Source organism: Pinus tabuliformis, chromosome X (genome assembly GCF_031772625.1).
Source record: "Pinus tabuliformis cultivar Carrire ecotype Pingquan chromosome X, CPIR1, whole genome shotgun sequence".
In the NCBI taxonomy this organism is placed as follows: Eukaryota; Viridiplantae; Streptophyta; class Pinopsida; order Pinales; family Pinaceae; genus Pinus; species Pinus tabuliformis.
This window is the reverse complement of record NC_142308.1, coordinates 628,050,125-628,061,912: the sequence shown is the minus strand read 5'-3', so window position 1 is coordinate 628,061,912 and position 11,788 is coordinate 628,050,125.

Sequence of the window (11,788 nt, the reverse complement as noted above, 5' to 3'; positions counted from 1 at the left end):
TATGAAGCAAAACATAAGAATTTAGGGTCCATCACTTAAAGAACTAGATTAAGAAACAAATGATTAGTAGGATCTATTAGCACCTATCTAAGATGAGGAGGAAGAATGGTTAAAAGTAGTCCACAAGAAAAAAGAAAAAATCTAATCTTTAACCAATATTAATTATATATTATTAACCACTAAAATTTATTCTAAACCTATATAATTTATAAATTTTAATTATAATTATAATTATATATAAAATTATAAAAAAAATTATTTACAAATTTTAATTTTATATATATATATAAAAAGTTATAAAAAAAATTTAAAAAGAACTTTTATTGTTAAAAAAATCTTCGGCCTTTAGAATTAGAAATATTCTTTTTCAACCTGAATATGTATGTTCTTACAAATCACACCAATTATTGTGAAAAAATCGCTTTATATTATAAAAATTTAAATAAAAATATATATAATTAAAACTTACATCTAAATATTAGATTGAGAAAAAATCGCTTTATATTATAAAAATTTAAATAAAAATATATATAATTAAAACTTACATCTAAATATTAGGTTGAAAAATTTATATAATCATTTTCCTTTTTATTTTAATTAAAAAAATGTTTCAAGTATTCAATTTATTTTTTTTGCTTATGTATTGGCAAGGCCTAGGATATCTCATGCTAACCAATTATTTTTTTATTATAAAATATTAAGAATATGAATATTTTCGTTAAATTTATATATTTATATATATATATATATATATATATATATATATATATATATTTATTTATTAATAAAAAATTTAAAAAATATTATATAAAAGTATAATTGGCAAATAGTATTTGCATGTGATGGATTTTAAAAATATCCTTTTTAACATTAATTATGGTTGTTTAAATACTTTTTATAAAAGATGTTTAATTTTTTCATAACTTAATATCTTATGTAAAAAAATATTAATATAAAAGAATACTTCAATATTGATTATAAATAGAATATTTAAATATCTATTTTAAATTTAATATTTTTTAATCAATTTTATGTATAAATTAATTTTCTCACAGATGTATATACATTTCTTTTATATTGGGAGGTAGAAAACTACTTATCTATAGTTTAAAAAAATAAAATTATTTTTACAAATAAGTGTTGCTTACATATACTAGAGAGATGTGTCATTCATTCAGTATTTAATATGGAAAATATGAAAAAGATATGTGATTAATTTAGTATTTAACATGGAGTTGGCATGTGTCATTTAAAATTAATATTTTAATGTCAACCATAAATAAAATATTTCATATCTAAAGTAAAAGATTTGAATATATGTCTCAATTTAATGTAATTAAAATCAAACCTTATTGGGGTGGAAAAATATGAAGAACTCACTTGCATTAAAGAGTAGCTCTGCAATAAACCAAATCCTACACCACACCATCCGTTAATCCAACCATTCCACTTACATATTTCCATGTCTTCTTCATGGTTTCACTTTACTTATGGTTTTTTTTATTTCACTCTATCTTAGTCATTAAACCTTTTTGTATGTATCGAGTTAGTATATGAACATTTGGGACAAAAGTGATTAACTTTTGCAACTATTCTCATTTTTGAGAGACCACAAAAAGACTTTGATATTATGCATAGGCCACTACAAAAGGATTTTGATACTATGTAGTTTAATAGAAAGAAGCCCAATTACCCGAAAAAATAAAACAAAAATAAAAATAAAACATTTGTTATGCCTAAAACATTTTAAAGGAGTATTACTATGTATGAGGGAGAAACATTAAGAAAAGAATTTCAAGATCACTATAATTTAAATTATTTAGAAGACCACCAAGGTTAATATTGAGACAAATAGTTTGAAATTTTAATTGTATTGGGGTATAAACAAGACATTTAAGAGAAAGTGATTTTAACCTTTAAATCCCTTAGTGTCACAAAAATAACATATTCTTTCTATTTATAATGTCTCAAAAATTTAATCCCCTCATTAAATAATAAATCTAAAAGTAACATAAACTTACCATAAGTATAATTTAATTAACATAAACTTACATTAAAAATAATTTATTTTACCATTATCTTTAAATAAAATGTGTAAAATCAATTAAAAAAAAAGAGAAAGCGAGAATACTTCTTTACATTATAGAACTCCTATATGCTATTATAAACTCCTCGCCTCTTACCTCTAAGTCACATCAAGAATTATGTTCTTTTACATAAGTTTGCAATAATGTGGCAAAGTTTATTGGCTTGGGCTTTGATCATGAAGAGACTCGAACGTTTCTGATTTGAATTCGAAGAAATTATATTGGAATATGAGAATAATGGTAATTTTTTATTTATAATATGTAGTTTTAGTTGGAGTAGTTTTTAAGTGTTATTTTTTGAAATGTTTGGTTGATTTTTGGCTAGAATTTGGTAGAAAAAATTATGGTCAAATTTTAATTTGTGTGGTTTAAATTGGTTTCTTTATTTCATGTATATATTAAGCACCTTGAAAAAGTCATGAGATACTTCTATTATGAAGAGTTCACATGTACTTGTGATTTCAGTGAAACCTATAAAATTATAGACAAATTAAATTAAAAAGTAAACAAAAAAACTTTCCAAAAAAATCATACTTAAAGACTACTCAATTTTAATTTATGTTATATAGTTTTTATATATTATTATTTTATTTAATAGTAAACATTTTTCAATTTAAAATAAAATAAAATAATAATAATTAAATATTTAAACTTATAGAAATTTAAATATTTTTAGAACACTCTTGAAAAAAAAGTTATTTATTTGAATCTTATAAATATAATTTAATCATATAAATGACTTTAAATCTACTTCCACTCTTTTCATGTTCATGATTGAGTTTGAATAAATACTAGAACTTCCTGATCATTTTGAACATACATATTTCGAGAATGCTTATATGAGGGAGGACTAATTATATGGTTCATCATTTTGAACATACATATTTCGAGAATGCTTATATGAGGGAGGACTAATTATATGGTTCATATTTTTAGTTAGAGTGAGATGAAAAATTGATTAAATAATATTTTAATATAAAATATAGTATAGTTTAAAGAGGGAAATGTTTTTCAGAATGGGTGATGAACATATTGAAATGTCCTTAGGGAGGGGTATAAGTCCACTGTCGTCACCTCATTCAACAAAGGGGAGGGGTATAAGCCCACTGTCATCACCTTATTCAACAAAGGGGGAGGCATGGCTATCTCACTCTCCATCTATTTCACACATTAATTTATGATTGAGGGCATCAATCACTTCACAATGCATTCATTGTAGAGGATGGGTAGTTTAAGAAGAATCCATAATTGTTTAGGAATTTCATTACGATTAGTGAGAAAGTCTAGAACATCATTTATGCTTTGCTTATGTGGCAACCTGCCACCTCCTAGATTACTAGTACTTTCTTCCATTGCTTTGTTGTTTTCTCCATCTCTTGGGGAGGTAGGACTAGATCACCCTGACCCAGCCTCCCCCACGAAGCTCAATACTCGACTCTAGTTAGATAGTATAGAAGGAATGCCAGTTCATAAGGGCTTTAAATTGGTGTTGCTGAAAGGAAGACCAAAAAATTTGCAAAACGAAGAAATAGGGAGGTGAAAGCCTGTGGTTTTGGTAGCAAGTTTGAACCTATGCAATAGGCACGAAGGTCTCATCCTGTCTTATGTTTGAGCCATCGACTTATCCAACAATGCATGGCTTTAGGTATACCACTCCTATGATTCAACATGCACTCAATTTTTCGTTCAAGGTGGTGGTAGCATTATATTACTAGCTCTCATTTCTCATTCCTCTCTATCTCTATCTTCAAGGTTTGATTTCAACTTTTATGAAATGGCTTAGTGTTTTCCTCCCCTTCCTGTCTCTAGTAATTGCCACTCTTTAAGCCACCCCGCACTACACCTAATCTTGCACCCTGCACTTTGTTTGTGTGAGTCTATCTCTTACCTTCCCCTGCTTCGTCATTTAGTCTAAGACTTCTTCCCCTTAGTGGCACTTAGCAACCCATATTACTTTCATTCTTTCTTTTTTGGACCCTATGCATCGTCAATGTGCCAAAAGCCATAGAGGCTATATTAGTAGGGTTCAGGGCAGTGCATGAGACCGCTAGTATGCCTCCTCTACTACCCAAATTCCACATGTAGACTCTAAACCATATCTAATTTGAATTAGACCATGTAGTAGCAAAAATTATGGCTGACAGAGATGAACTTTTAGATGCTGAATTTTGGCCTCCACCCTTCAATTGTTCCTAACCTCGGTCATACTCGCAAATGGTAGATTCAATATCTTTTCATTGTCGAGCTTTATTGGCATATCAAAACTCTCTTAGGCAAATTCTTGCTGGAATGAAATAAAGACAAGGGATAAATCTTTCTCTAGCTCGATGATATCAACGCTGAGCATCAGGATATGTCACTTGAGCACCGAGATATGGCTCTTCAACTAGCCTGAATTGAGGCCATACTTTCTCATGGCAAGGGCCCAACATCACTAGAAACTACAGGAGCTAGACTAATCAATGTTTGTACTTCTACATGAGCTTCATTATGGATCACAATTTTGTTGGAAGGGTTTATCTTCTGTATGATTTTATGTTTCTTGTCTATATGGTATACAGGTAGTGTTATTGTAATTTTGATAAGATTAGATGTTTATACTACATAAGAAAAATGATGTTAGTAGCATGCTTAGGAAATGGATCAATTATTGTTCGTTATATGTTAATTTTTTAAATAAAGCTATACTTTTATGCCATTGGTCTAGTTTCCCTAATTGCAAACCGTGGCGACAAAAACACTAGCTATGGATGTAGATGGATGTATCTCTTTGATTAATGAAAAGAATTCTAAAACTTACAAAAAATATAAGGGGTGGGGAGGGCAGGTGAGGGGGCTTAAAAATAACTTGTGTAAAAGTATGATGAGAAAGGAAGGGGGGGTGGGTTGGGGTTGTGGGGAGCTTTAAAACAACTTGTTTAAAAGTAAGATGAGAAAGGTTAAGTATCCTTGTATCTATGTGGCTACCTTTAAATTATGCAGTCATCATGAATCTGTTTGTCTAGTCCTCTATCTCTCATTGTTTCAATGGTTGGTTTGGCACCATGCCCTATCAACTTGCCAATGGACTTCCTACTATTAGGAGTGTTCCTCTTGGGGACAAACACGTACTCACCATATGGTTCACGAGGTTATTGACCGATTTTTGGACTTCACACCGAAGGCAATTAAGAAGGAACTAGTCATCCTGGAAAGGGAAGGGACTTCCCATCAACAAATTTCTAACACTAAATTTTTGGTGGACCTGGCCAATTGGGTCCCCAATGTGGGACACACTCATGACAAGTTCAACCAATATATGCATACCCTTGATTTGTACTAGCATCTAAAGTTCCTTGGAAGAGTGTTATTGGACTACATTGAGCACAAGGTTGATATTCTATACACCCTATAACACCTCCACAAGCGCCTATCAGATCATGAACAACATTGGATCTGCTTCAAGCACTATCTAGGCATTCCTCCACTAGCTAGTAATGTCCCTGACAACATAGATTCACCAATTCAGGTGGTTGCTACATATTTTGATTCTTATACCTCCTAGTCATGCTCTTGCACATTTTGATTTTGAACCACATATTCTTCTCTAGGCCACTCCGGCCAGTTTTTGTATGTCCCTTTTATTCATTTTGTAAAAGAATGATATCACTAGTCTTTTAAAGAAGACTATACTTTTAGCTATGGTCTAATCTCCCTAATAAAACATAGACCTAACATCTCTAACTTATCCATGTACATTTGGAAGGCAATAAAATTAAAAAGAAAAAAAGTGAGATAAAAATGAGTATCACTAAAGAAATGAAACTTAATTATATAGTTTAAATTTTTAAATTAAAATAAAATGAAAAAAATTAAATAAATACAATTTTAATATAAATTATAATATAATCTAAATAAGGAAAAATTAAATACAAAAAATATTATTACATAAATTTTAATTTATAATGAAATTATAAATATTTAATTAATTATATTAATTAATATTAAAAATGGTGGAATATTAATTTAATTTGTAAATTGCATAATATTTGCAGAAATATAAAATAAAAATAATAATAAATATATTCCTTCCGATACATATATATTATAAATCTTTTCCAATTGTTTTATATAAAAATAAAATTTTAAAGGAAATCAAAATTTTAATAATCATCACCATTATAAAAATAAGTGTAAATTCATGCTAATTTTAAATCTATTAAATTGAAGAACCATATCTTTCTAAATTCGATATATGAAATATTTAATAAATTAAAAAAATATTAAATTGAAGAACCATATCTTTCTAAATTTGATATATGAAATATTTAATAAATTAAAAAAATAATATTAATAATAAATTAAGAATAAAACAATTATTAGGATGATAATTAATATATATATATATATATATATATATATATATGAAAAATGTATTAAAATTGAAATTTAATTTAAAGATATGATAATAAATAAATAAAATAAAATAAATTTAAAACCATTAAAATAACAAAATACTAAATTTTATATCATTTTAAAATTGATTTCATTTATATAATGGATATCTCTTTTATTTAATTTTTAAAGCAATATCTTTTATTGAAATTGCAAAGTTTAATGTTATATATTTTCTCAACTACAACGCTTCATATGAAGAAATAAATAACAATATAATTTTGGATATAATTTTACTTAAAATTATAATTTTAATATAAAATTATAATTTTATATTATAATTAAAAAATAATTAAATTTTAATAAATTCATATTTACGATTTTATCATATTTAAAATTTTCCCCTATTAATCAATATATTTCTGAAAAATAAAATTAGAATATAAAAAATCAAACTTATTCACTACCACTTAAATTATTATCTATAATAAATTTATATTATTTAAAATTATTTAAATTGTCAAAACACTTATTTAATAAAAATAAACTAACCATTAAACATTTTTTTATAAAACCCACTTAAATAGCTAAACATTTTTCTATAAAGCCACCTCTTCAGTGATATTATCCACTATAAAGCTTCAAAATATAATCCCCATTCTACGCCACGATGGGATTCCATATCCATTGAAACATGAATGAAAATAAAACTTTTTATGGTTACTTCTTAGGCTATGATGAGTAAAAAAAATTTGACATTTATATATATAATTTTTATTCTAAAATTATATATATATATATAATAATTTATTACAAAAAATTATATTAATTTATTGTATCTAGTATAAAATTTTGTTTGTCAAGTTTTATTAGTACAACTAATTGAGGATGGATCTTGTTAACAAAATGACCCAGGATCAAACATCATGGAAGTTGTCGCGCCTGTACTAGGGGCAGGAAACATGCTAAAATTCAGTTAACTTAAGGTTGGTGTGGCCCAAGTCGGGTGTGATCCCCGAGTGATTTTGACGGTTTATTTCTCAATCCACAGGTCAAGCCTAGAGGATCAGAGACAGCTTAACAAATAAACAAAAACGTATAGTAATTTGTTTAATATAATATTATGTTTTAAAATGATATTATCAAATAAATAATTACAATTGTTCGTCACTTTTTTGCAATTTTAAAAATACTTTACATTGAAAAAATTAAATTAAATTATTAACCATCTTTTATAATAATAATAGTAATAAGGGTAGCAAGAGGGTGGATTTTATTCAACCTTGAAGGAAATCTAGAAGTCAAGTATTCCTAGGGGATTTAGGACAAACAATCTCGCTAAAAGGTATGGGATTTCTCTTGGGCTTCTCTTGGCTAAAGAAAGGAACATCTCTAAAATAATAATCCTTGGAGAATCCCTTCTCACCATCCAACATTTCCAAAGAGGTTATCTTCCAAAGAGAAATCATCTCATCCTTATTTTCCACATAATTCAAAGTCTTCTCACCTATTTTCATCATAAGTACTTTTATCACATCTTGGGAGGTCCAAATAAGGAAGTAGACGAGCAAGAAAACAAGGCTCGTCTTCTTGAAGCATGGTTGACCATCATCAATGATACTTTAGGAGGACAATCTATTCCATGAATAATTCCTTTCATATTCTTTCTCATCGTATAAATGTCAGAGCCTATTGGTATGTTTTAAAGGGAATGGACATTTATAAGGGCCTCAAAGTTAACTTCCTTCCACTTACCTCCTCCCCTTACATTGGTAACCATAAGGATTTCAAAGTAATTTGGGGGCTTAATTATATTTATGTGGCGGCAGGTAGAGGCAGAGATTTCCATGTATATATATGGCACTTTTAGCGTTCATATGTGTTCTTCGGACATTTCATCATTTTCATCTTTTCCCTTTTACTTGTATTATTGATGGCTTCATGGTAGTAGGAGTTAATGACCTTCAATGTTGAAAGGATTTTTGTAGTGCACGAGCTCTTGGGTAATCCGTTCATATCTATGGGAAGTGTATGGGAAATTCATTTCTAGTTTGTAGGTAGTTTGCGTTTTTATGGTGGTCTTGCTCATTCTTCTTGGTGCTAGAGGGAAATTTTGGTTTGGGAAATTTCCATCGATTATTGTCGAAATTGCCTTGTGGTCACAACAATGTCACTTTTGTGTAATGTTGGAGGTCTTGTTCTACAAGGAAAGTGTTGGGGCTTTGTGAATTCCCCTGGTCAATTTTGAAGCTAAATATTTCTCCCACTTGACTTAAAGATGTGATTTCACCCCCTCTGGTTTGTCTCTAGTTTTTTCGGAGTTTCATGGGGACATTCCTAGGCTTCTTCTCAATGAAATAGGTGGTTTCTCCAGAGAAGGCTAGACCCCTCCGCAGGCTCGTGCAAATTTGGTGCTCTAGACTTTGTGCATTGGAGGTTTTAGGCATCATCGGCCCCTTCAAGTTAATTGTGGCTCGTAGGTGATCCTAAGGTACCTATAGGTATGCTTTCTTGTCAATTCAAAAGGTAAATTTTTCCTAGACCGCTTCTCTCTCAGGTTTTTTGGTTGATTGATTCACTCTCTCCTTCCTGCTTGCTAAATTGTATGTATCTTGACTCTCAGGGTGCCCTTTTGTTGGTCAATTTCTCACCTCCTTCTTTCTCCACCATTTCTAGCTTAGAGACCCCTTGGATATTACCCCTCCTTGGTCTCTACTTCCTCCCCTTTGTTAATTCTCTCATGGAACATAGCCATCTCTCTATAGTCGGTTTAGATGACATTCACATCTGTAACCATTTTACGCATCTCCTTGTCAAGGAGCATGTCGAGTCCCTGACCCTCCATTGGAAAATTTTGTAACCATTTTACGCATCTCCTTGTCAATGAGCACATCGAGTCGCTGACCCTCCATTGGAAAATTCAACAACAATCCAACTCTGTTCTCTTCTTGGCTGAGGAATTGCAATCACCTAAGGCTCGATTAAACTAACAGGAAGATGAACTTAACGCTTTGTGTTGCCAATTGGAAGAGCTTCAACTGCAAATGAAAAAGGTGAACAACACAACACAACAAGCAACCTTTCTTGGTGTCAGAAAGAAAAATTGTACCTTAACAAACCTGTGGTTGATGATCTCCCTCTTGATCAATGATAACATTTTGTAAAGTTTTCTTTCTATTGGCTCAATTTTCCAGAGCTTACAGTTAATCTCGTAGGTAGAATGTTTATGAATAGTAGCTTTCTGAATCTGAAATTTGGGATTGTCTTCTTGTTCCTTTCTGAGAACTTGATGCTTGGAATTCACTGTAAACATTTCCCTGGTATTTTGCTGCATCCGAGTGCAAAATTAATGTCAAATCTACTCATAAATGTCAAAATAATAATAATAATAATAATAATAGAAAGACATTTAATATGAATTATAATTATATATCAACTTATATACTTTATTTTTTTCAAATTTAGAGGAAGTTTAAAAATAGTTTCAAATTTATCAAAGTTAAAAAATAGTTTCATGTGTTTTATTTATTATTTCAAAAATACAATATTATAATTATTATGTTTCGTAATTTAATAAGTTATAGCCAAATGTTGGAAGAAAGAAAAAAAAATGGTTCAGTATAAAAATAATATAATAATATAAAAAGTGTCCCAGTGAAACTTAATTGGTGATCAAAGTAATGTGAAATTTTTGAAATTTGGGAGATCAAAGAATCAAATCCCCCTTCTTTACATGTATATTTTTCTATTTGGTTCACAAGACTCCACTAATTGAACTAAATCTCAAGACTTAGAATAATGAAATATATAGTAATATATATGATTCTATAATTTAAAATAAATATGATTTATATTATCAAACATGTTCAAAGAAAATTTCCAAGTACATATTTATGTAACTATATGTATTATCAATATGTATTATGAGTTGTATCTAATATAGTGGCAAGTGATCTTTCAAAATTACCTATTTTATAGAAACTCTTGTTCTAATTTTAAAAAATGAAAAAAAAAACAACACTATATGTATTATCAAAGTTTTAATAAAATTTAAAACTGAAATATTTCTACATACAAAGATGTGAAATTTATGTATAATTAAGAAAAATCATATATATAGAGAGAGGGAGAGAACCTTATGAACTCTTAAGTGAGCATACCTATGAGCTGACCTAGCCACTAGCAACCTCATTTTAGCCCTTAAGTTGAGAGGAAAAATGTTAAAAACAATATATCATATATATAGTTTTTAACATTTTTCCTCTCATCTTTAGGGCTAGAGTGAGGTTGTTGGTATCTAGATAAAAAATAGATATTTTCACTCAAGAAGTCACAAGGCTCTAAGCCAATACAACATTACAACAATATTTATCAAAGCATGATAGCTCATGATATCACTAGTAGACATTTGAATTTGAGATTCAACCTAACCACTCAAAAATAACCCCAATTTAAAAATATATTATCGCTTTAACATATTTGAATTTATATTTAACATCATATAATAAATCATTATATTGATATTAAATAACATTTTTTATAAATAATATTATTTTAAGGAATTTAGACTTCTGTGATCCATAACGTTTGTTTAGAAACTTTTTGGCGAAATCACATAATTGATCATTTGTCGACGCGTTTCGAACCAACTAGTGTGGTTCATCGTCAGGACAAGTTGAAGATACAGATCCAGTATAGCGAGTTAAATAGTCCAAGCAGAGACTCCAACGGCTAAAAAGACTAACGGCTATTTTTCAACTAAAGGACCCAGTCAAACCCCCTTTAACTAAATTAATATTAATATTCTTTATAATTATTATTATACTTCTAGAGCTAAGTAAACTGGGTAAAAAATTTTAACCAGATCAGAGGTTATTAATCCATTTATATATTTAAATTATTATATATATATATATATATATATATATATATATATATATATAATTATATATAATAATATTTTTCCATACCTAATATAATACTATATTTAATATTTAGTTTTCAAATTATTAGAAAACTATAATTTTTACTAAAAATTGAATTAGATCAATGGTTAGTTATCAAAACTAAAATATATATATATATATATATAAACATATAAGTATATATATAAATTAATATATTACCATACCTAACATTCTAATAATATTATATTTAATGTTTAAATATATATATAGCCGTTAGTCTTTTTATCCGTTGGAGTCTCTGCTTGGACTATTTAACTCGCTATACTGGATCTGTATCTTCAACTTGTCCTGACGATGAACCACACTAGTTGGTTCGAAACGCGTCGACAAATGATCAATTATGTGATTTCGCCAAAAAGT